The 24900-nt window shown below is 45.0% G+C and overlaps 2 long non-coding RNA genes across 4 annotated transcripts in view; both read right to left on the bottom strand.

The window, feature by feature from the left end:
• Gm34276 overlaps positions 1–13527 on the bottom strand; it is a 34679-nt gene extending 21152 nt beyond the window's left edge. For 2 of the 3 annotated variants that reach the window (XR_873341.2, XR_873339.2), the window contains exon 1: positions 13325–13527. This is a non-coding gene — a long non-coding RNA (predicted gene, 34276). The remainder of the gene's footprint in view (positions 1–13324) is intronic. The other variant, XR_873340.2, reaches the window with a different exon arrangement.
• Positions 13528–18465: 4938 nt separating this feature from the next.
• Gm40931 overlaps positions 18466–24900 on the bottom strand; it is a 63428-nt gene continuing 56993 nt past the window's right edge. Inside the window, exon 3 of the long non-coding RNA XR_873343.1 lies at positions 18466–18588. This is a non-coding gene — a long non-coding RNA (predicted gene, 40931). The remainder of the gene's footprint in view (positions 18589–24900) is intronic.

Here is a 24900-nt window from a genome sequence, read left to right on the forward strand (position 1 = left end):
CCTAAGACTGGGATTCTTCCGTGCATTAAAAAAAAAAAAAAAAAAAAAAAAAAAAAATTTAAAAGGAGTAGAAAGATAAGGTGAGGGGATCAATTTACTCAACAAACTGAAAGTAGGAATGACACAGAGATTTGAAATGGTTTTGGTGGCTGATGAATGAGGCTAAATATCTCCCTCTGGCTGTAATGTAAATGTTTGTCTGTTTGAGGCGAGTTCTTGGTACATCACTTTGGACATCCTGGAACTCACTCTGTAGAACAGGCCAGCCCCAAACTCACAGAGACCTGTCTGCTCTGCCTCCTGAATGCAGGGCTGAAAGGAGAAATCTTCTGCTAAGTAGAAACTAAATTCTGGCTCTGGAGAGAGCTGGGGTGAGGATGGAACCATCTTTGGCCTTGAGCAAAGACCTGAGACAGGCAGCAGGACCACAGACCCCAAAGAAGGGAATGACATAAATGGCGGACAAACTTCTGGGGCTCCGAGGATGGATCGTTCCAGGCTTCAGGATGATAAAGTTGAATGGAGTCTCCGAATGCAGATCCTTTCCCAGTCAGAAAGGGAAAGTCCAATCTAGCCATCTACACTAGCTGAACTGGTGAGCTCTGGGTTCAAGGGAGAGACTCTACCTCAGTTCCTAAGGTTGAGGGAAGAACACACACCATCCACCTCTGGCCTCTACAAACACATGCTCCCCCACACAGGCAATGCGCGTGCGCATGCGCGCGCGCACACACACACACGCACGCACGCACGCACGCATGCCTCACACAAATGGCTGGCTCAACTTTTGGCCAGAGGGATTCACAGTAACCTAAGACAGAATCCCAGTCTCATGGAAAATTACAGCAAAGTAAGCTGAATATGGAGGTACAAGCCTATAATCCTAAAGTTTAGGAAGTAGAGAGAGGCTGGAGGATCGTGAGTTCAAGACCAGCCCATCACACAAAGAGAAGGGGTGGGTGGGCGTGTAAAAAAGCAGAGAGATAAGCACCTTGGAAATGCAAGATGCTATTTAAATGCAAAATAAACTGCAGATTAACAAGTTTGCTTTGGCTTCGGGGAGAAGGGACTGTCTGCGAGAGGAGTCATTAAAAGTCACAAGCTATAAAACAGGCCGTAAAGTGGGCTTTGTTCAGCTTTGCCCTGAAGAATCATATAACCTTGCCTGAAATCGCTGGTTTACCCCAGCTCAGAACTAATGGGCTGAAACCAGGGAATCCACAGCCAGAAAGCCCTCCAGCTTCATTTGGCCCCTTGGACAATCAAGGCTGCCCTGGCACTCCAGTTAAGTCCACAGGCTCACACCAACTAGACAATGACAGAGGTTAATATGGTGCCCATTAGTCCCAAACCTTGTCAGTTAATTTGCCCAAGTTCAAACTTTCTCATGAACGTTTCCGTAACTGGGTGTGCCGAGACAAACTGACAGACAGCGGAACGTTGTCTGACGTTTTACTCATGCAAATGAAGCCACCCAAAAGACAGAACTCACAGAGGGAGCAGGTGAGTGAGGGTTCTATACCCTCTTTGTAGGAGAGAGTAAGTCGGGGTCGTAAGGCAATATTAAAGAATTAATTTTAGGGGAAGAGAAGAAGCCCAGAAAATGGGCTACGACCTGAGGCAGAGGTCTTCCTGGCTCTAGGTGTAGTGTTTGGAATGGGTTTAATCTTCTGTGTCAATAAGAATTTACAAAGCAGAGCAAAGGTCCCTGGGTTCCATCTTGGTTCATCCGGATCTTTAAGGGGATGAAGGAACTTCTGTCCTTAGAACGTGAGGGAATATCCTGACTGCCTCTCTCTGGGCTCCCTCAGCTAGATGCTCAAGGGACTGTACCTGGGGAGTCATTTCCTGAGTTTCAGCACTAATGTCAAACAAGAAGTCAAAAGCAGAGGCGGACACTGGAGGAAGCCTGGCCCTCCTCAACTGCTTTTCTGTGACAGTGACAATCCTTTATGCCTGCCCCTCCTCCCTCAGTCACCCCACCACGCCAAGACAGCCTGTGTTGGATGGAGTATTAGAATGCCTAGTGCCAAGGATAGACAAAAAGAAAGAGAAAAAGGTGCCGATTCCTTTTTTCCCCCATAGTTTCTTCTGGGAGTTGTATTCATTTGAAAGTTTCTTGAATAGACCAGGAAAGGAGGGGAAGTGGGAAATTAATAAGTATTCTCTACCCTGTTTCATCTTTAATTTTCAATCCTGTGGAGTGTGTTTTGGAAAGGGGCTGATGTCTGTTAGACATGTTAGTGGTTATAGATGGGGTCTTCTAGCTGGGTAGAAAGAAACACAACCCCAGTGACTTTGAAAACTAATGACAAAACTCAGAATGGATCTGAAGCATCCTTCCGGCCGTCCCATAGGAACTTCTGAGGGTTTCTTGTTTCCAAAGCTTAGATAGCATAGACATTTGAAGATGACATCTTTGGCCAGGACTAACTTGGTGTGCCTTTAGGAAGGGTCTTCCTCAGTAAGCTGGTGAGAGGCCCCCCCTTTCCACTGTGAGGACTCATGGGGTCAGAGATTTGGGAGCAGCTCCTGCAAACATCTGAATTGCATCAAATATCCAGAATGAGGAAAGAACCAACTCCCGCAAGCCGTCCTCTAACCTCCACACATACACCAGGCATATGCCTGCACACATTCGAGTACACACACAATACATAAATGTAAAAAAAAAAAAATTAACAGCAATGTCAGGTATTTTTAAAGAAAGAGTTCACTGTGGAGGTCCACACCAGCAATCCTAGCCCTCTGGAGGCAAGAGGCTCTAGGGTTCAAAACCATCTTCAGTGGGTTACATGGACTCCTATCTCAAAAACAAGAAAAGAAAGAGAGCAGGAGGAGGTTAAGGAGGTGGCTCTGTGAGGAAAAGACTTGCTGCTCCAGCGTGAAGATCAGAGTTTGCATCCTCCACGCCCACACAGATGCTGGGTGGGTGTAACGGCCTGCTCGGAACCCCAGTGCCCAGAAGACAGACAGAAAACTGGGGATCTCCAGGGCAAGTTGGCTAAGGAGACTTAGCTGAATTGATGAGCTCTGGGCGGAGGTGAGAAAGCATGCCTGTATCCAGAAGGTGGAAGGAAGACACCACACAGCATCAGCTTCTGGCCTCCACACACAAACACGCCCACACTCAGGCAGATGGAGGATGTACACACACGTAAGCAAGCGCACGCGCACACACACATACAGATACAAAGCAGAAGTGATTTCTCTGGGAGATGCTTGGAGAATGCAGTCATGTGTTGACTACCTGGAAAGGGGATAATGTAAAAGGATTGGGTGACCGGAGAACAGCTGGGGCGGTGAGGGCAGATGGCAGACGGGTTCACGGCCCTGAGGGAGAGCAGCGACAACTTAGAAAAGAGAACAGACAATACCAAAAGTCTGGTGGGGGTGGAAGAGTCAGCCGAGTCCCTCGTGGCAGAACTAAAGTGCAGCACCTGTTGAGAGCAAGAAAGGAAGAAACACAGAGGCTGCAGCCACCTTAGACCTCACAGTTAACGGTACGAGGCCCTTCTGCCCTCCTCTACCCAGTTAATCATAGGAGAAGCAGCAATGCATGCTGGGAACTCTCCCTGTACTGGGTACTTTCCGTATTCCTGCCAATGGACTTCAGACAACCTCGCGGGATATATACTCCTGTGTCCATTTTACAAGCAAGGAAGCTGACATTTGAAGAAGAACCTAACACAGCGGGAGACAGAAGCACCCCCACGAGGAGGAAACCAACATGAAGGAAGGGCAGGAGGGAGAGGGATGGAACGCCAGCCTCAGCGAAGGCAGAAGGGGACACAAAGGTACAGAGACAAATGCGTGTCGGAGGACAGCTTACACACCTCAGCTGAGCAGGCCCTGGACTCGAATCCTCAGCAGATGCCAGTTCTTGGCCACAGGAAACTGGCGGGAAATTAGCTCACCCTGAAGTGAAGTGTAATTGTTCTACGGAACCATTAGTATGTGTCGCCGCTAGGAGAAAGAAAGGTTTTACGATCGGGCAACAGACAGAGGTAGTGATGACTCTGGATCACCCGAGAGTGAACTGAGGGTCAAGGAGGGATGGACCAAAAAAAATAATAATAATAATAATATGGGGAAGGGGGTAAAATTGGACAGAAATGTCAGTTGTTCTTTGCTGCAAGTTACTAATGAGACCCGGGGACCAGACCACCATGAGACCAATGATGTCACACTCCTGTGAAGAGCGGTTCCAGGAATCTCGCATCGCAAGGCAGGAACACATTCCTTAAGTCAAACTGAAGCTCACCGAAGCCTGGAGAATCTGAAGGCCATGTCCACAGTGACTCACGCAGGCTTCCAGTGGTGGCCTCCATGTCTCTGTACATATTTTTTTAAGACAGCAAAGAAGGGGAGCACCATGAATTTGTAGTGGATACACACTGTGGTAAACCATCAGGCCATAGCAGGGGGAAGGGGACAGGGAGAAGGAGAGGTGACCAAGCTGGCTAAGTCAGTCAACTGGGTGTCCAGGGAGGGAACGAGGATTGAAAAGAAAAAGACAATTGGACAGCATTATAACATGACTTCAGCCATTGCTGAGGCTGAAGCGGGTTTATCTTTCTCCAGCCTGCCTTTATACCATTCTAAGCACATGCAAAGAATAAGGTCAGTTCTAGGTCAGGGAACAAACAAGGCAATAAAACCAAGTCTCTTGATCAAGGTTTCTAGGGGCTTATCAGGATGTCCGAGATAAAAGGAATAACCCACTCTCCCCTGCTGAGTTTACCTTGAGCTTTGTATTAGCTGGAATGTAAATATTCTTAATCTGAGCCTATTTCCTGAGTCCTAGCCCAAAGTCTAATTCCTGCCTGAACCTACTACTTCCATGTCCTAACCCAATGTCAAATTCCTGCCAAATTCCTACACGGTGGCTCCAGAAGCTCTCCACAGAGAGGGAGGAGGAAAAGACCTGTGGAGCAGGAAAAGGAGGAGGAGGGAGGAAGGGAGGGAGGGAGGGAGGGAGGGAGGAGGAGGGGGGGGGGAAGAAATTGGAGGGACCAGAAGAATCCTAAGGAAAACATGAAGATGTCAGCCAGGAGCAAAACAGCAGACCACTGGGCCACCCTTAAGAAGTGAGGAGAGTTTTCTGAAATAGGTGCCTTCCTAGCAAAGTCCTGGAGAACACTGAGGAATGTGTAAAAAACCTCTATTTAACAGAGTAGAACAATGTTTCCCAGACAGAATCGTGGCTCCTTAATGAATCATGAAAACCAAATGAGTCCTGACCAGCGTTTATACTTAACATGGACTACAGTGGGAAGTATCAGAGCAAGCCATGCACAGAGTAAGAAGTGTGTCTATGTGATTCCCGATTGTATCTGCCTACTTCTGTCAGGAGAGTACCACGTTAGGGTGGAAAATACATTACATCATAATTTTGTTTATTTACTTCCTGTGCGTAGACTCAAAAACAAATTTGAGGGGCTAGAGAGATGACTTAGCAGTTAAGAGTGTATATTGCTCTCACAGAAGACCTTAGTTTGGTTCCCAGTGTTCACATCAGGAGATTACAACTCTTTGTAGCCCCAGCTTCAAGGCATCCAATACCCTTCTGGTGCCTATTGGCAGGTAAACACACACAGAGAGACCCACAAGCATACACACACAACTAAAAATAAATCTTCTTTTTTAAGTTTGAAAAAACCCATGAGATAGTAGTATAAAATGGGGGGGGGGGGGACAGAAAGCAATAAAATTGCAACAATGTATCAGTCAGGACTGTCTGGGATATGATACTGTAACAAGTGACCCACCTGCAACAAGGCTTGACTTCTACAGAATGTTACATTATCACTGGGCAATCATTTAGAGTTCCACTAGTTTTATACTCACTCCAGAAACTAGTGTATGTTAAGAATTATCTCCATATGGGATACTAATGGTCAAACAAGAATGAAAAAGTGAGCACCTTGTGACTATTAAGTGTCCTTCTGGAAGTGCCACTTGCCCACAGCCCAACTGGTCAAAGCAAACAAAGGGACTGCATTTGATAGCAGTGAGACAGGGTAAGGAGACACCTTGCGCCCCCTGAAAAGAGAGAGTGATTGTTAAGGGCAATTATATAGCCTGGGAGGGTGGAACGTGTGTCCTCCCAGGCTGAAGCAGAAGGGTCCCGAGTTCCCAGCCAGCCTGGACTGCACAGTGAAACTTTGTCTCAAAAACGGAAAATAAGCTCAAGCTTCTCTAACCATTTTCTCTTTTCTTCTTCAAGGGTTCTTCTTTCTTTTGCCCTTCTCCATCCCTTTTCTTTCACCCTTTATACACCCCCCATACTAGTTAGGAGTGAAAAAAGGATAGAAGGGATACTTCCTGCTGATTAGGGGCATCGGATTCCTTGGGGCAAGTTTGATCTTCGCTATCAGGATAATTACTTCTTCGTGTTGTTTCTCTTTCGCCCAGATGACTACTTAACAAACCCTGACCTAGAGCAACCAACCAAGAGCCTACAGCATATCCAGCTCCCTGGGCCCTAGCATTTATATATTCTCTGAAAAATCCTCAGAATTCTAAACACCACACAATCATTGGAACTATCTGCAGCTGGCAAAACCGCGCCCCTGCTAGAGCACCAGGAAAATCCCAGCTGCTGTGGACAGTCTGAAGCAGCCCCATATCCCACACCTGAGATTAGAATGAAACATTCTTATAATGTTTCTGTGCTTTTTAAAGAAACCAAGATGCCAAAATTGTCGCTACAACCTTCCCCCCAAGTGGATAGATAGAGGAGGAAGATCTAAGCAGAGATACATCTTATACTGTAGTACAATGCTTAGGGTCTATCCTGAGCATAATGATGAGCCCTGAAAAGTTACAAGGAGGGGGCTGGAGAAATGGCTCAGTGGTTAAGAGCACTGACTGCTCTTCCAGAGGTTCTGAGTTCAATTCCCAGCAACCACATGGTGGCTCACAACCATCTGTAATAGAATCTGATGCCCTCTTCTGGTGTGTGTCTAAAGACAGCTACGGTGTACTCATAAATAAATAAATCTGGAAAGGAAGGAAGGAAGGAAGGAGAAAAATTACAAGGAAAGTGACCAGATGTCTCCTTGGTAAGGTCCCTCTGCCTGTAGTGTGTTACATGAATGAAAAAGAACTAAGACTGTAGACAGGGAATCTGTAGTACTAATCAACTTGACCAGACCAAACGTCTTGCTAGAGTAGCAAAGAGCAAGCCAGTAGGGATGAGCCGGGTAGTAGAATGTTCTGGGTTTGATCCCCAGCAAAGCAAAACAGACAGGCAGAAGGCCAGTTCTTTTCTCCCATGCAGTGATAAACCTCAGAGCTACATGTTACAATGTAAAGAGCAAGAAACATACTTTAAAACAAATTATTAGGGATGTAGTTCAATTGGTAGAGTGTTCTACCAATCAATCACACACAAAGCTCTGGGTCTAGGTTTGTTCCCCAATACCACATAAATCCAGGTGTATAATCCTGTAATCTCAGCACTTGGAAGATGAAGGCACAAAGATCACATCAAAGTCACCCTCTGCTCCATACAAAGTCCAAGGCCAGCCAGGGCTACATGATACCCTGTCTCAAGAAAAGAAGAAAGGCTTATATCATCTCATGCTTTAAGAAGTTTTGATCCATAGTCATGTGTTTTTGTTGCTGTTATTTCTGGTGACACCTGTACCTCATGAGAGATCACCAAGAAGGGGTTAGGGATCCAATATGGCCTCCAAGAGCATGCCCTGGTCACCTAATTCCCTCCTCCCACTAGGCCTCACTTCCTAAAGAATCTACCACTTTCCAACAGCCGTTAGCATAAGGGCCTTTGCTGGACCACAGTGACCTGCCCACTCCCCTCACAAGGGGAGACATGAGGGAGAATGGTGGTTAGCAGGCCACACGTCAGAGGGGTCCTACTACAAAAGATCCTAACTCTGTCATCCCTTTCCTCCTGGTCCCTCCTGGTAGTTATCCTGTGGACCTGCTGTGAGGTGTACTGGTCTCACTTCAGACCCCAGAGAAGATGTATTCACACAAGAGAGGCATCTGACAAAGATATGGTTTTTCCACTCTTACAGACGAAAAGAGGGGAAAATGCCTAACCATGCATAAAAGAGCATGTTTTTTTTATTTGATTTGAACATTCAGATTCATCTGTACGGAGCATGTGTTTCATTATCCAGGAGGCTGGTTCTGTTCAAAGTGAGGCTCCGGAATGCTCTAAGTATCTCTGAAAGGCGTTCCAGAGCAACGTTCCTGAACACAGCCCCACAAGAGGCGCAATAGATGCACATACTCAAATACACATAGAAGTACGAGGTGACAGGCCATAAATACAGAAGCAGAGGCATCAACAAGCACAGAGCACAGAGCCCGGGTTTCAGAGACAGAGTTCTATTGCTGGCATCATCATCTGCAAGCAAGGAAAAGAATTTAAAAGCAAAAAAAAAAATCACATACATGTATGTGCACACACCCGCTCACACACACTCTTACACAGAGCAAGCCCCTGATGAGGTGCGAATCTATGGCCAGAATGAGCTCTTTCATCTGTCCCACATACTTTTCCCCATCTTCCCAGATCTTTGCCCTGGAGAACCTGACAGCTTTGCAGACCGTTCTCCCTACACAAAACAGCTTTCTAGGCGTGTAGGAGTGGAGGCCGTATTTCTGCCAGAGCCCCTCTGTGATGCAGTTGGATTTTTTACGTTCCCACCTCTGTTAGCTAAGGGCTTCAGGCAGACAGATAGAAATAACCATCCCTGGAAAAGTGCCCACCTACCAGAAACTCCCGTACAGCCAAGGCAAGGGCCCCTCTGAGAAACAGAAAACTATCCAGAAGGTAGATAGAACAAACCCAATTGACCATCATTTTTTAGAAAAAATGAGGTCCAGTTTGCCTCTGCTATAACCCAGGCATCACATTTATATGAGAACATAAAATACCACACAGCTGTACGTAAAACAATATGTGTGTTCCCAAATAATAGTGATACCACTTGGCAGTAAGGACTATATTTTGACCAAATAAAAGATGACCTAAATTTGGCTCAGTGGGGTGGGACTTATGGTGTGATTGCTTCTTGGGAATAATGGGATAGAGATAGGGGGATTTCAAGGGTGGAAGGAAACGCATGAGAACAGAATGGGATGGAAAGTTGCGTGCCTTTCACTGCATCTGGAGGCTTAGTTTCTACGAAGGGGGAAGAGCATTTAATTTTAAGCGTCTAGTGCGTCCCTCCCAAATAAAAATCCCCTTTTTTTTTTTTTTTTTTTTTTTAATATCAGGCATCCACACTGCAAAGTCTTCACTTGTGTGCATCAGACACACAGAGAAGTGGCTTCTCAAATATAATGAGGAATGCATAAAAACTGTTGTGGACTCCCCAGTCTCCAGCGATTTTTATGCATTCCTCCAGGCCTTCTTTCATTCATATGTATGATCATTTGACAAGGATGTATTGTGGCCTTAATGTGTAACAGGCTTTCGGGTAGGATGGGAGACAGCTCCTGCCCCGAGTGAGCCCATAGCTCAGGAAATAGACCACCTCCATCCAGAGTGAGAAGAAGGGTCAAGATGGGAAAGATTTTAGCACGAGGTACACAGTACCGCTAGGGACACAACGCAGGGTCCATGAGAGGATGCTCTGTGATCAGAGAGAGCAAAGTTCTTAAGGTCGCTGTCTCAGAAAGGAGGCCTAACCCAGAGAGGCCAGGAAAGATCAAAGCTTTAAGCCCACAGCATGAACAATAGCGGGCGGTGCTCCTGGGTGCTCAGCTCTAACCCGCATTGCAACATTCGAATGACATACATACTGTTCCCAGATGCTCTGCTCGGTGCAGGCATCCGTTAGGATGTGGGTACTGCTGATGTAACAAAACCCTGCACAAGGCATGTTGTAAGCAGGGAGTTTACTAGGTCTTCCCTAACAGCCCAGGCTTGAGAAATCCGAAGCTGCATGGAGGGTGGGGGACCTGCTCGAGGCGGCAGACTTTTATTGTTCTGTGTCTCTAGGATATTACACTCAGCCATACAGTCCAAAGGGAAGCCCTCCACATCCAGAGGGACAGGGGAATCCAAAGGGAAGACACCCCTTTCACTAAGAATTTTTTTTTTAATGATTTGTTTTATGTGCATTGGTGTTTTGTCTACGTGTGTGCGAAGGCGTCAGATGTCCTGGAACTGGAGTTACAGGCAGTTATGAGATGAGCGGCCGTGTGGGTGCTGGGAATTGAACCCAGGTCCTCTGGAAGATAGGTCAGTGCTCTTTAACCACTGCGCCATCTCTCCAGCCCCTCACCAAGTTTTAGATACTTCACATCTCTGTGTAGACTACCAGACTACCAACTACAGTCTTTTCACATGACCATACCTGTCTACCCAGGAGCTGGAAAACATCCTTAATTAGGACTGCCTCAGGCACAGCTAAAGACTTGTATGACACTGGAAAGGAATCGTACTTTTTGTGGTTTATTTTTAAAAAAAGAAAAGAAAAGAAAAGGAAGCTGGGGATATGTTTAGTGGTGTGAGGTACGGTGAGGTGGAAGGGGGTACCTCTGAGGGCCCATGCTGAGGCATCCCTTTCCCCTGAGGAACCAGCCATGGGGGCGGGGGGCGGGGTGTTGAGGGATGACTAGAGACAGAAAAGGGGAAAGAGGGAGGGGGAGGGAGGAAGTAGGAGTAGAGGCTGGCCGGCCATGAACAAGTGGAAGGAGGGGGAGGGGAAAGGGGAGAGAAGGGACAGAGAAGAAAGAGGGTAAGAGAGCAAGAGAGTAAGGGGGGCAAGCAGCCCCTTTTATAGTGAGTCAGGCATACCTGGTTATTGCCAGGTAACTGTGGAGTGGAACCTAGAAGAAATGCTAACATTACTCACTGTGGTGGTCCTAATTTTTACTGTCCTGACTTAATTTGGAATCCTGTGGGGGACATGGCCCTGGAATCTCTGCGAGGATATTTCCAAAGAACTTCAGATTTGTAAGAAGACCCACCACACATGGGTGAGATCAACACTAACTACAAGAGAGGAAAGGACAAAGCCTGGCGGGCTCCAGTGTTCTCCTGTCTCCGTTCTACTGAGATCGGACAACCGCCACCCTCTTCTGCTGCTGGGCCTTGTCCTCCGTGCTGAACAGCCTGTCTTCAAGACATGAGCACAAATAAACCCTTCCTCCCCTAAGTTGCTTCCTGTCAGATCCCAACATGCAACGTGCAAAGGAACAAACTCACTCTCTTTCTTCATTGCTTTGTGGAAAAAGACCAAGAGGGAAGAATGTCTGTGTGATTATTTACCCGTGCTGTGTTAAAAAACAAAACACCCCAAAGACATCTGGCTTAAAAGAATGCTAGTGTGTAATCTCACCATTTCTGTGGACTAGAAAACTAGGCACAGCAGGGTCAGATGCTCTGCAAGCATCTCACAAGAATGGACTCAAGAAGGCAGCTGGGACTGGAACACAACAGAGCAGAGATTCTCAACCTGTGGGTCCCAACCCCCACAGACGTCCCCTATCAGAGATCCTGCAAATCAGATATTTACATTATGATTCGTAATGGTAGCAAAATTACTGCTATGAAGTGGCAATGAAATAATCTTATGCTTGGGGGTCACCACAGCATGAGGGATTGTACTAAAGGGCTGCAGCATTAGGAAGGTTGAGAACCACTATAACAGAGGTTCAGGTCCTCTTCTAGGCTTGAAAGTTGCTGGCAGACCTCGTTGCTTTGGGAACAGAGGGCTAAGGTCCTAATTTTCCTTCTAGCTGTCATCCTGGATCCACTGTCAACAGCTAGATAAGCTGGCCTGGGCATAGTGTATCATACCTGTAGAACCAGGACCAGGACTTGGGAGGTAGAGGCAGGAGCTACATCGAGAGTATGAAGTCAGCCTAAGTTCCATGAGATACTGTCTCAAAATAAATAAATAACAATAAAATTAGAAGTTGTAGCTGGGGATAGTGACCCATGCCTTTAGTCTTAGCACTTGGGAGACAGAGGCAGGTGGATCTCTGTGAGTAATGTGATCTGCATAGTGAGTTCCAGGATAGGTCAGGCTACATGGTGAAACTCTGGGGCAGCGGGGGAGCTAGAGGTTGTGTGAGTTCCCAGCCATTAAACTCACAAGCATGGTTCCTAATTCGGATGTGTCTCTCTGTGTCTTCCTCTCCTTCAATCAGCAAGACAAAATCCTGCTTTTAAAAAGTCTGTGTAATTATCTCAGTTCTACCACCATCCAAACTTGGCTGCCACATCTTAAGGATAACTGACTTGAGATCTTAATTATATGTGGGGGGAAAATCCTTTTACAGGAGGAGTGCCTAGATTCATGCTGTAGTAAGTACCTAGGACAGGATATACATACGCCAATGGCCAGCATTTTGGGGAGCCCCTCTGAGTCCTGGCCCTGGCCCAAGAAGATCCACATTCCAAAAGCAAAATCCATTCACCCCACCTGAGGTTCCCAAAGGTTTTTATCCCCTTAAAGCACAGTGGAGGTTTAGTAAGCAGAACAATTCTGTGCCCTGTGCATCTCAGCATCTCGGTGTTCAGCTAAGGCCCTGTACACTTTCTAGCTGACACCTTAGTCTGTTTGCCTGGTCTCCTTTCTCTAACAGAGCAGGTATCGTTGCTATAATCTTTTAGTCTTACATCTGGTGTTCTTCAGGAAACTCTCTCTTTCTCTCTCTCTCTCTCTCTCTCTCTCTCTCTCTCCCCCCCTCCTTCCCTCCTGTTTGTGTTGGTCATGTTCCAACCAATAGCTCTCCACCAACGTCTGATTAAACTGGCCTGGATAACTGGCTTTGCTACCTGGATTCTCCCCCTCCCTCTGGCATAGTCCCTATTTGCCAGAAAGACAATATGGTCTCATGGCAAGAGTTAGGACCTTGGAATTAAGTAAATGCAGATTCAGATCTTTCTCCTCCAACAACTTCTAGATGAATATACTTAGTGTCTTGGGCTCCCCATCTCCTCCTCTATTTGTTTGGGGGAATCTCTACCATGCTTGGCAATGAAAGTATACAATATTCATGAGAATTAAATAACATGAGATCCACAGCACATATTCACTGGGTCCATGGAATGGACCTATGACTCGAGTGCTTGGAACATCAAGGCAGAAAGAACAGGAGTTGAAGGTCAACTTCAGCTACATAGCAGGTTCAAGGCCTGCATGCGCTCTACAAGTGACCAACAACAAAGTAGACTGACGGCATGTTACAAGTGTATGATTGGGATGTTAAGTGTCCTCTCTCAACCTCCTACCCCATACTATTACCACTCTCTTCTCCCTCTCAAGAGGTACTGCAGGCTGATGATCCAGCCATGGTCATCCAGTTCTCAGTAGAAGATGTTCACCTTATGGTTGCATCCAACCTGATTCCGTGGCAATGACCACCAGACATGAGTTCTGCGACATGGACTTTGATGCTAACCCATCATTTCCAGGTGGAGCGATTCGAGTCATAATCCTGGTCTCCCAGTGTCCGGATGCCATCTGCCATACTTTTGTTTCAAAATGCACTTGGACCACGTTCTCGTCCACTGTTGCTGTTCTCTTAACAGATTTATGCTCCTAAGAGAAAGAATTTGAACTTGAAAGTGTTTCAAATACATCCCTTCTAGAGATTTGGGATTAACAACGGATTAATGGTCAAAAGTAACTTCACCAAAGAATAGCGGCTGCCCAGAAGGACCTGGTACGGACTGCCTGGTACAAAGCAACACTTTCTGGTGAACTTCTTAAGGCGCTGATATGAAAGGGCCAAGAGTCACCTACTTAAGTAATGCTCTCTTTGGCAAAGCAGTGCGGTTCAGTTCCTTGGTCACAATGAACTATTATGTGTATAAGACACTGACTTAAGAGAAGTATCAACCAGTCATAAGACTTTATTGTTTAATACCTAAAGCATGATTCTAACTCGGTGGTATTTTTTGCAAACCTAATGTCCATCACATAAGAATGATTTGAACAGCTTGTCTCCTTCGTTAAATACTTTTGATTTCAAGCAATCATCAGAACACCACTACAGACATCCCCGCTGGAGAAAGAATAGTACAGAACCAGGAGCCACCATAGCTCAAATGCCTTCTTCTTCATCTTTGTGCTGCTAAGCAAGACTCTAAGGGCAAGAATGAGACATTCGCTGAGTCCTAATGACCCAGACATGGAGAGCACCTCTTCCCCGAGTGGATCATGCCAAAGCAAGCCCCTTTAAGTAAACAGGCTCATCTATGAATCATTAGAGACAGAGGTGCCAAGAAAGCTACTGGATTAGTTCAGCATTATAGGCAGGAGGCTTGCAGTTGCCAACTGCTTTATAACCATTTTTATGAAGTATTACTCACAGTCCTCCAAGGAGCTAAATGAGGAAAATAAGTCTTTTACTTAAAGAGGCATTTGGCCACAGTCATTCTGGGAGCAGCAAGTTCATGTTCCAACTTCCAGACGACTCTCTAGGTCAACATTCTGTCACATGGAACACTTGGCCTAACAGCAAGAATGTCCTCATGTTAATGGACACAAGGTGTGAGGTTATATTAAGAGCCCAAGTTGAGTGGATCAGTGAAGTACAGCTGAGCCCAGAAGACAGAAAACCTGCTTCTGGCGATGGTCAGCTCTTTGATTAAAATCAGTGGTAAAGTCCAGGTACAGTACATTGGCCCTAACAGGGGCTGCTATGGTTTGGATTTTAAATGCTCCTACCCCCACATACTGAAGGTTTGATTCCCCAGAGTGGTTGTATTGAGAAGCAGTGGAGTCTTCCAAAAGAAGGTTCTAGTAGGACGTTGTGGTGGTTTGAATGAGAATGGCCTTGTGGGGTCATATATTTAAAGGTTTGGTTCCCAGTTGATGGAACCGTTTGGAAAGGATTAGAAGTTAAGGCTTTGTTGGAGGAAGTATGTCACTAGGGGTGGGATTTGAGGTTTTAAAAGCCTACCCTTCTCCCAGTTAGTACTCTCCCCACTCCCCCTCCCTCCCTTCTCCCTCCCCTGACCCCTTCCCCCTTCCCTCTCCTCCCTCTCTCCCCCATGCCCTTGCTTGTGAATTAGATATAAACTCTAAGATACTGCCCCAGAATCATCCCTGCCATGGTCATGCCCGCCCTCTGAAACTGTAAACAAGCCCACAATTAAATGCTTTCTTTTGTAAGTTGCTCGTTGTGGTGCTCTTTGCAGCAATAGAACAGTAAGGATGGCACAGGTCCTTAGTTGTAGGAGAGCATGCCCTTAAGGGGATTGTGGGACCAAGACCTTTTCCTTTTTGGCTCAAGACAGTGAGTTGATTTTTGCTCCTTCTTGTGATCCTGTCATCTTCTGCTCCTCCACTACAGGTCAAAAGAAGCTGCCTACCCCATTAAGGACTATGCATAAGGCCAAATAAACCTTTCCACTTTATAAGCTGATTGTCCCAGGCATCATCTGTTATAGTGATGAATGGCTGTGCTCTATGTACCTAATACTTCCCCATCATTTCCCACTGAGAGTCTTTCTAACAAAAAGACCTTTGTATTTAAATACAATGGCTTAGGTACATGTAATAGCCCAGAGGTAGATACCTCTAAGATTGTCTGGTGCCTCTGTCATCCTCAACATCTAGCTTCTTTGAGTTCAAGGCTCCAGGCTCTCCATTCCTCACCATCAGGAAGCAGATAGAATAAGGCCCAGCAGCACTTGGGAGATAGGAATTCAAGGTCACCCTTGGCTACTTAACAACATTGAGGCAAGTCTGACTGTTTGATATTCTGTGTCTTTAGAAAAACAAAAAAATCAGCTACTTGGCCACAAGTTGGAAAGAGGGCTAGGGAACAGAATCTGGTTGTATCTTCAAATGCCTGACAGAAACAGTGTATACAGAAAGAAGGATAATGGTGGACAGCAGGTAGCCATTAGCTCATGACACATAACAGGCAAGAATGTAGCGAGCGCCCTCAGATCCAAGGTGCACCTTCCATGTCGCAGTAAGAGGAAAAAAAAGAAAAACAAAAAACCAAGAGTAATGTTAACACTGATGTGACCACAGCAAATCTGCAATGGTGAAACAGGGGTGATGCCAGGATACAGACAGGTGGGATTCTGATACCTGTCCTATCATATGAGACATATGATAGGACATATGTCCTATCATATGATATCATAGGAGACCTTAAACATGCCAATCAAGGCCTCTGTCTGTGGTGGTTGGATATGCTTGGGCCAGAGAGTAGCACTAGTAGGAGGTTTTTGGCCTTGTTGGAGTGGATGTGGCCTTGTTGGAGGAAGTGTGTCACGGTGGGGGTGGGCCTTGAGGCCCTCCTCCTTGACACATGGGAAATACTCTGCTCCTGGCTTCCTTTGGAACAAGATGTAGAACTCACAGGTCTTTCTCCAGCGTCATGCCTGCTTGGATGCTGCCATGCTTCCCACCTTGATGATAATGGACTGAAGCGCTGAAAACTGTAAGCCAGCCCAATGAAATGTTGCCTTTTATAAGAGTTGCCTTGGTCATGGTGTCTGTTCACAGTAATAAAACCCTAATTATGACAACATCTTAATTTCTTCGTGCACAAAATTAAAAAGTTCCCTGACACCCACTTTCAATCCCAGCACTTAGCAGACAGAGGAGGGAGAAGGAGGATTGAGACCATCCTCAACTACATAGTAATTTTTGAGACCAGACTGGGGCATATGAGACCCTTTTTCAAAATCCATAAATAAATAAACAAAAATTATACTGGATGACAAATAAGCTTACTTCTAGACCTTTCACTTGATGATGTCAAGGTAGATAAAATAACATGATAAATTTTATAATAGACCATATCCCCTCAAGTTATATAAATGTAATAAATAGATCAGAACTGATATCATGACAACTTTTCAGTCAAAAATTAGATGTATAAGTTCTATCTGCTTGATTTGGTATTATAAATGAGTCTTCTGTGTTTCTAAAGTTATACTGTCAGTCAGTCTCCATCATTTACATCCAGTTATTAATATAGCTGCTTTCTTTATCTATTTGTTTGCTGGTTGGGGCTTTGGGTGTGTGTAGTTTATGGGAGGGGGAGTATTTGTTTGAGACAAGGACTCACTGTTTTCCTAGGCTAGTCTGGAACTCACTGGGTAGTTTGGATTAACCTCAAACTCATAGCAATCTTACTGCCTCAGACCCCCAAGCATGGGTATGAGTGATCTTGTCTAGCCCAATATATTTTTATTATATTTAATTATTCATGTGGGAATGGGGCACACATGTGGGGGGACAGGGGACAACTTGAGAAGGTTGTTTCTCTTCTTCTACCATTTGGTTCTACATCTCAGATTTATAAGCAAGCGTCTTTATCCTCTAAGCCATTTTGCTGCCCTGCACCAATACCCCTCCCCCCTTGCCACATGTATATTTCTTTTAAAACTCAATTTTCCTTGTATAAATACTCAATCACTTTCAATAAAGAAATGGGAACGTGTGTAAAATTTCAGTAGATCATGATCCAATTTCATCTATAAGCCTAAGTTATCACGAACAACTTACCAAAGGTTAATACAAAAAAACACCTAGCAATTCACAATCTATTCATTTCACAGTAAAGGCAAACATAGCTTTACAAAGATTTTCCTCTGCTCTATTCATTTAAATGTCTCCCATTAGTGGGGAGGATATTTGATTTTCGGAAACAGGAGATACCTGGATCAGAAGGCCTTACAGAGCCTGCAGAATGCTGTAAGACATTTGAATGCCAGCATCCTTCTGACTGTCAATCATTGCTAATTTCTATGGCTACAATAGATGATGATGATGACGACGATGATGACAACAATGATGATGATGGAACATGGGACCAGCAAAGCTTTTGCTCTTGTACAAATAATAAACTGGGTGAAACTAGTGGCACATTCCTGTACTTGAGAGACAAGGGAAGAGAAAAAATTAAAAATTAGAAACGTGTCCAGGCCAGCCTGAGCTACATAAGGAGACCTCGTCTAAATATTGAAGGACTAGGGATGTACCTCAGTGGTAGAGTGCTTGCCTAATATGTACAGAGCCAGACAGGGGTGGGGGCAAACTGGCTGCTGTTGTTTGATTTATGTTTATTAGTATCTGTTGGGTATACATATTAATGGTATTCAGTGAGGTATTGCAACACATGCACACAACATGCAATCTGGCTGTTTTCTGAACATAGTAACATATAATTAATGAAAATGATGTATTGCCTTCCAAGCTGATTACCTTTGAAGGCAAAAACTATATAAATGTTCTTCTGTTTAATTTGGCTACTTTTTAAAAGCCTCATTGCTTTATAATTAGATAATAATTCCATACTGTGAAATGAGTGCTTCCAAGTGCCAGCTCTTTTGCTAACCACTTTAAGATGGATTTATTATCTCAAATTCACAAAAGGGCACCTCAATCCCACACACTTTCTAGAGCCCCACTCTCTCTCATCTACTTTGAAAGAGGGAGTCCCCCTTGTCTGAGAAACTTCACCGTGACCAGCAGAAGCACTACTTACCTAGCTTGCAATCACCAGTGGCTAATGAGACGGAAGCAGACGTTGTTGACGAAAGCCTCCACACAAAAGGAAGACAGATTGATAGCAATTGTACCCCTTGGTCGTTTCCTGTTCCTCCAACTGTGCAGCCTGTGGAGAAAACGGCTGGGAGTCCAACTGCAGGCTCGAAATTTATGGTTAGAAATCACAAACTAAAAGTGCAGGACCCCTGGTGCAGACCTGTGATCTCAGTTGATTAGAAGGCCAAGGCAGGAGGATTGCAAGTTCAAGACCAGCCTGGACCACACAGTGTATTTAAAGCCAGCTTGTAAAACTTAGTTAGGTCCTGTCTCGAAATAAAGAGTTAAAAAGGAGTCACAGGCACAGCTCTGCAGTAGAGTGCTTGCCTAACATGCATCAATCCCTGGTGGTGCAGAAGGAAAGGAAGGAAGAAGGACAGAGGGAAGGAAGGAAGGAAGGAAGGAAGGAAGGAAGGAAGGAAGAATCAAAGAAAGAAACAAAGAAAGGAAACAATGGGGAAAGGGAAGGAGGAAAGGAGGAAGGGAGGGAAAAAGGAAGGAAGTGTGGGGGGAGAAGACAAGGGGGAATTGAGGGGGGGGAGTAGCAGAAAATTAAAATAAAAGAAATTTTGTTCTGGCAGTATCATTGCCCTTCCAGGCCGTCCATGGTTGTCTATTTCCAGAATTCTTTTCTTTTCTTTTACTTTTAATTACATTTTAATTAGTGTGCACACATAGATCAGAGACAACTGCCCAGTCTCCCTTTATCATATGGATCCTGCGAATCAAACTGGGGTCATCAAGTTTGATAACAAGTACCTTGTCTTAGTCAGGGTTTGTATTCCTGCACAAACATCATGACCAAGAAGCAAGTTGGGGAGGAAAGGGTTTATTCAGCTTACACTTCCATACTGCTGTTCATCACCAAAGGAAGTCAGGACTGAAACTCAAGCAGGTCAGGAAGCAGGAGCTGATGCAGAGGCCATGGAGGGATGTTCTTTACTGGCTTGCTTCCCCTGGCTTGCTCAGCCTGCTCTCTTATAGAACCCAAGACTGCCAGTCCAGAGATGGTCCCACCCACAAGGGGCCTTTCCCCCTTGATCACTAATTGAGAAAATGCCTTACAGCTGGATCTCATGGAGGCATCTCCTCAACTGAAGCTCCTTTATCTGTGGTAACTCCAGCTGTGTCAAGTTGACACAAAACTAGCCAGTACATACCTTTACCCTCTAAGCCATCTCACAGAACCCAGAATTATTTTATACAAGAATAAAAAATAAATAAATAAACTCTTAAGCCACATTACTTGAGATATTTTCTATGCTCTTAATCCTACCTGACATATTTTCCATTGTCTTACACATAAGCAAGTTGAGATTTACTCATGAGAGAATGGAGTAATTTGCTCACCTAAGAACCACAGGCATGTGGAGAAACACAATTTAACCCAGAGGATCCAACTGTTGACATCCTACCTCTCAGAGTCTTGCACACGTATGTTTACTGATTAAGGATAAAAGCCATCTAGGGCATGGTAATACATGCCTGTGATCTCAGCAAGAGGGTAGTTGATACAGGAGAATGGAATGAGGCTAGCCTAGGCTTCCTAGAGAGACCATTTCTCAGAACCGCAACCAACATCAGTAAGATGGTTTATTGGGTAAAGGCACATGCCCACCAAGTCTGGCAACCTGAATTTGGTCTCCAGGAGCCACATGGTAGAAGACACTAGAGTCCTGAATGTTGTCCTTAGGTTTGGGTCTACACACACACATACACACACACACACACACACACACAGAGAGAGAGAGAGAGAGAGAGAGAGAGACCATACATAGCATATGTGTAATAGCTAATCTTGGCTGACAACTTAGCTACATCTATAATCAGCTAAAAACCAAGCAGCTAGGGGTTTTCTTGATTGAATTCTTTGCTGTAGAAAGATCCATCCTAAATCTGGATATTCTGTGTTGGGAAGACCCACACCAAATCTGGGCCACACTTTCTTGTGGCAGCCCACATAAAAGGACATGAAAGAAGAATGCTTTAGCTTTTTGCCCATTTGCCCTCAGTCTCACTGGCAAATGTATCTATGCTGTTACTGAGGCGTTCTTTTGCTGGTATTAGAACCGACTTCTCCAGAATTAACTTCCTGAGGCTGTAGCACCAGCTTGGGCCTGCTGAGAGATCCAGTCTTGTAGACTGAACAACCACAGGATCCTTGGCCTTTGCACTGGAAGATGTCATTTGTTGGACTATTCAGACAGGCTACTGTTGAGGTTTGGTCTTTTGCAGCGAATTGTAAGGCTAAAGGCAGGCTCCTAAGACCTGGTTGCCCCAGAGACGAGAGTGTCCGCACATAGACCCAAGTGACAATGTGCAATCTTGACCCCAAGTTATTGTTGGTTGCTGAAGATGCTGAAAGCTGAGCAGAAGAGACATAGGCAGGGTGTAGGGTTCCTGGGCTTGGGGGCTGGAGAACCACGAAGAGGAAGAAGAAGGTGACAGAGGAGAGAGAAGCCACCGTAGGGTAGGTAAGTCATAAAAACGTACCCCTAAGGGCTGGCCAGTTGGAGTTAAGAGCAGTCCAGATGAAACATAGTAAAACTTGGAGTTATTGATAGGAAAGTAGATTCTAATAGCATAGAGAGTAGATAACCAGCTCTAGTAGCCCAACTCTAGTGCTGATCGTCTTATTATAAATATGAAGGTTGTGTGTGTCTTTCATCCGGAAATAAATGGTCAAAGGGGTGGAAGCTCTGGATTGGGACTAAAAATTTCTACAACAAGCCACTCTAATAAATTGTGTGTGTGTGTGTGTGTGTGTGTTTCTGTGTGTGTGTGTGTGTGTGTGTGTTTCTCTCTGTGTGTGTGTGTGTGTGTGTGTGTGTGCGTGCAGCTTTTTTCATTCTGTCAATTATGCTCATTTAGAAAACACTGTTTTACCTCGTGGTGGTGCCACACACCTTTAATTCCAGCTCTCAGGAGGCAGAGGCAGGTGGAGCTCTGAGTTCAAGTTCAGCCTGGTCTACAGAGAGATTTCCAGGACATTCAGGACTACACAGAAATCCTGTCTCAAAAAAGAAAAAGAAAAAAAAAAACTAAGATAACATAGAAAACATACAAGCACACATATCCATACACACATAAATATAATTTAAAATATCTAAAGAAAGAAAAAAAATCACAGAAGTAGCCGGGCAGTGGTGGCGCACACCTTTAATCCCAGCACTTGGGATGCAGAGGCAGGCAGATTTTTGAGTTTGAGGCCAGCCTAGTCTACAAAGTGAGTTCCAGGACAGCCAGGGCTACACAGAGAAACCCTGTCTCAAAAAAAACAAAACAAAACAAAAACAAAAACAAAACAAAAAACAAAAATCACAGAAGAGGGTGAATAAACTCACAATCCAATGTACTGAGTCTATGGATTTCTGAGTAATTTAAGCATATAATTTGTCTGCTACATAAATTAATAAAGATTCATATTTAATGCAGAAAGACCTCTCCTCTCCCAAGCCAAATTTCTTCTTAGCCAGTGATCCTCCTAGTCCCCAAGACGAGTCCTGTGTCTCCCTACAAGACATACTACATGTCTGTGAGCATGAAGTCACCTGGCCAGACAGGGCCTTCTGTACACCTGGTCTGTGCTCACTGGGCTGTGGCTGGTAGAGGCAAGAAGCCCTCAGTCAGGTATAATGTCAAATGGCCACACCTGCAATTACATAATGGCCATGCATGGAGCCCTGTGTTCTGTGAATGGCAGAAGACCCAAAGCACAGTTATTTCACTGGATACCACATTTTCCACGACTTCCAAGAAAGCCAAGAACAACTCAAAGCTTGAGGTTGGTTTCAGCGCCAGGCCAGAGGCAAATTGTACCACACCACTGCACTTCATGTTGCTGATTAGCATGAACCACAAGGAGTTTCACTAAAATTAAGGCCTGTAATTTCAGGGGGACACTGTCCAGATTGATAGATGGGTCAATCGGGCCACTAGTATGTCCTTCTGACTCAGCCTGATTATGACATGGCTGAAAGACCGTGACCCAATTCAGACCTGGGTGCAGAAGGTTTTTCAGATAAAATCAAACTAGCCACCAGCAACTTCAGAAACTCAATGGGAGCCAGAGGAGTTACAGAGGAAGGGGCCAGAGCAAAACTCTCCTTGGAATGTCTGAACTGTGCTTCTAAGTCTTTGTTCTGGGTCCATATACCCTTCTGTTTTGCTAGACCCATGTTTCTCAACCTGTGAGTTGCGACCCCTGGGGGGGCGGGGATCAAATGACCTTTTCACGAGAGTCACGTATCAGATAGTCTGCATATTATATATGTACATTGTGGTTCATAACAGTAGCAAAATTACAGTCATGAGGTAGCAATGAAATAACTTTATGATTGGGGGTCACCACAACACAAGGAGTTGTATAAAAGGATCGTAGCAATAGAAAGGTTGAGAACCACTGCTCTAGATGGTCTCTTCGCCCAAAAGACTGTTCTGTGGGGTCATCTGGTGATTTCTATCATCCTGGTTGCAGAATGAGTTTGCCCAATGGGGAGTTCCAGCGTGTGCTAGAGGTAAGGAGTAGAGAAAGCTCAACAGTGCTGTGAGCTGGCGGAGCCTGTCAGCTAGAGATCAGTTCTCCTGGCAGGCATCCCCTACCCCACCCCACCCCCAAAAAAGTCTTTCTTCGAGTTCTAGGGACCACTCTGTTACCTAACTCCTTCCACCTCAGATACAGTAATGGTTTCCCACAATATCACCCTAATGTCTTACCACCTCCTTAAGGTGTCCCTACCATTCCCAGACTTGACAAACTCTCCTCAAAGGGCATACTTTTCTTTTCTCACCAGGGTTCCCAAAGAACTTCTAAACAGGTGCAAATTGGTGCATGGAAATCCAGAACACTTGAAGTTTAAGGTCAGGGGATCTATCTGCATATGTTCAGGTAAACTGGTTCATGTAGAGTTCTGAACAGTGACCAACTCTTTTGTGTCTTGACCTTCCACATAAACCACAGGACTCAGATAACTTCTAGGACCTGACTAGATTTAGGATGATTCTGGAGTTCTCCTTTCCTTTCCTTCCCTGCCCTTCTTCCCAACTATGAAGTATCTCCTACAGGCTCATGTTTGAACACAGGGCCCCTAATACATAATAGTAATGTGGAAGGTTGTAGAATCTTTCTGGTCATAGAGCTTGCCTAAGGATGTGAGGCAGTTGGGAGGTGGGGAGTTTGTAGCCGGTCTTTTTGCTACTTTGTTGGTTCTTCTTTCTTCTACCCTTCTCCACCCATTTGCCACCCTTTCAACCCCCTAACTCTAGATAAGAGAGAAAAAAAAGATAGAGAGGAAAGAGAAAAGATCCCTGAATAAAGTCAGGGGTCAGAAAGGGGGCAACATTATCGTTAGACTTCTTCCTGCTGATTAGAGACACCAAGTTCCTTGGAGCAAGTTTGATCTCTACAGTCAGGATATAAAATGTCTTCTTCTTTCTTCTTTGCACACAACTACTGAACCACAACCATCAACACCCAACAAAAGCCAGCCACTCCCAATACCTCTCAGGGACCTAGCATTTACATGCCCTCTGGGACGTCCCCAGAATTCCAAATGTCATACAATCACAGAAACCATCTGCAGCTGGTAAAATCACGCCTCTGCTAGAGCATGAGGCAAATCACAGTCAGCTGCTGTGGACAGTCTGAAGCAGTCCTGTATCCCACACCTGGGATTAAATTGAAAACACATTCCTATTTCTACATTTTTAAAAAGAAACCAAAATGCTCACCGAAGACGTCTGAGGTTTTTAGCCCCGCCTCACTTCCTGTCCCTTTTCTGCTTCCTGATTGGGCAGCAGTAACCACACTCACCATGTTCCTGCTGCCCTGCCTTCTCAGCCATGATAGATTGCACCTTCACGGCATACATCAAATCAAACATCCCCTTTAATTGCTTTTTATCAAGCAACCAAAAAAGTAAACACTATGCCTCCCTTCCTCTTTTTTTTTTTAAATTTTATTTATTTATTTATTTTTATATATACGCGTACACTGTAGCTATACAGATGGTTGTGAGCCATCATGTGGTTGGTGGGAATTGAACTCAGGACCTCTGTTTGCTCCAGCCCAAAGATTTATTTGTTATATTTAAGTAGCTGTCTTCAGACACACCAGAAGAGGGCATCAGATCTCATTATGTATGGTTGTGAGCCACCATGCAGTTGCTGGGATTTGAACTCAGCACCTTTGGAAGACCTTCAGTGCTCTTAACTGCTGAGCCATCTCTCCAGCCCGCCTCCCTTCCCCTTAACTATGTCTCTGAGACCCAAGTAGGTCTCTCTCCAAGTCACACCACACATACCTCAACTTCCCTTTAGAGTCATCTAAAGAACAGTACAGGACAACCAGACTTAGAGAAAACAACAACATTGTTTGCCCATC

The sequence above is a fragment of the Mus musculus genome, chromosome 13 (assembly GCF_000001635.26).
Source record: "Mus musculus strain C57BL/6J chromosome 13, GRCm38.p6 C57BL/6J".
Taxonomy (NCBI): domain Eukaryota; kingdom Metazoa; phylum Chordata; class Mammalia; order Rodentia; family Muridae; genus Mus; species Mus musculus.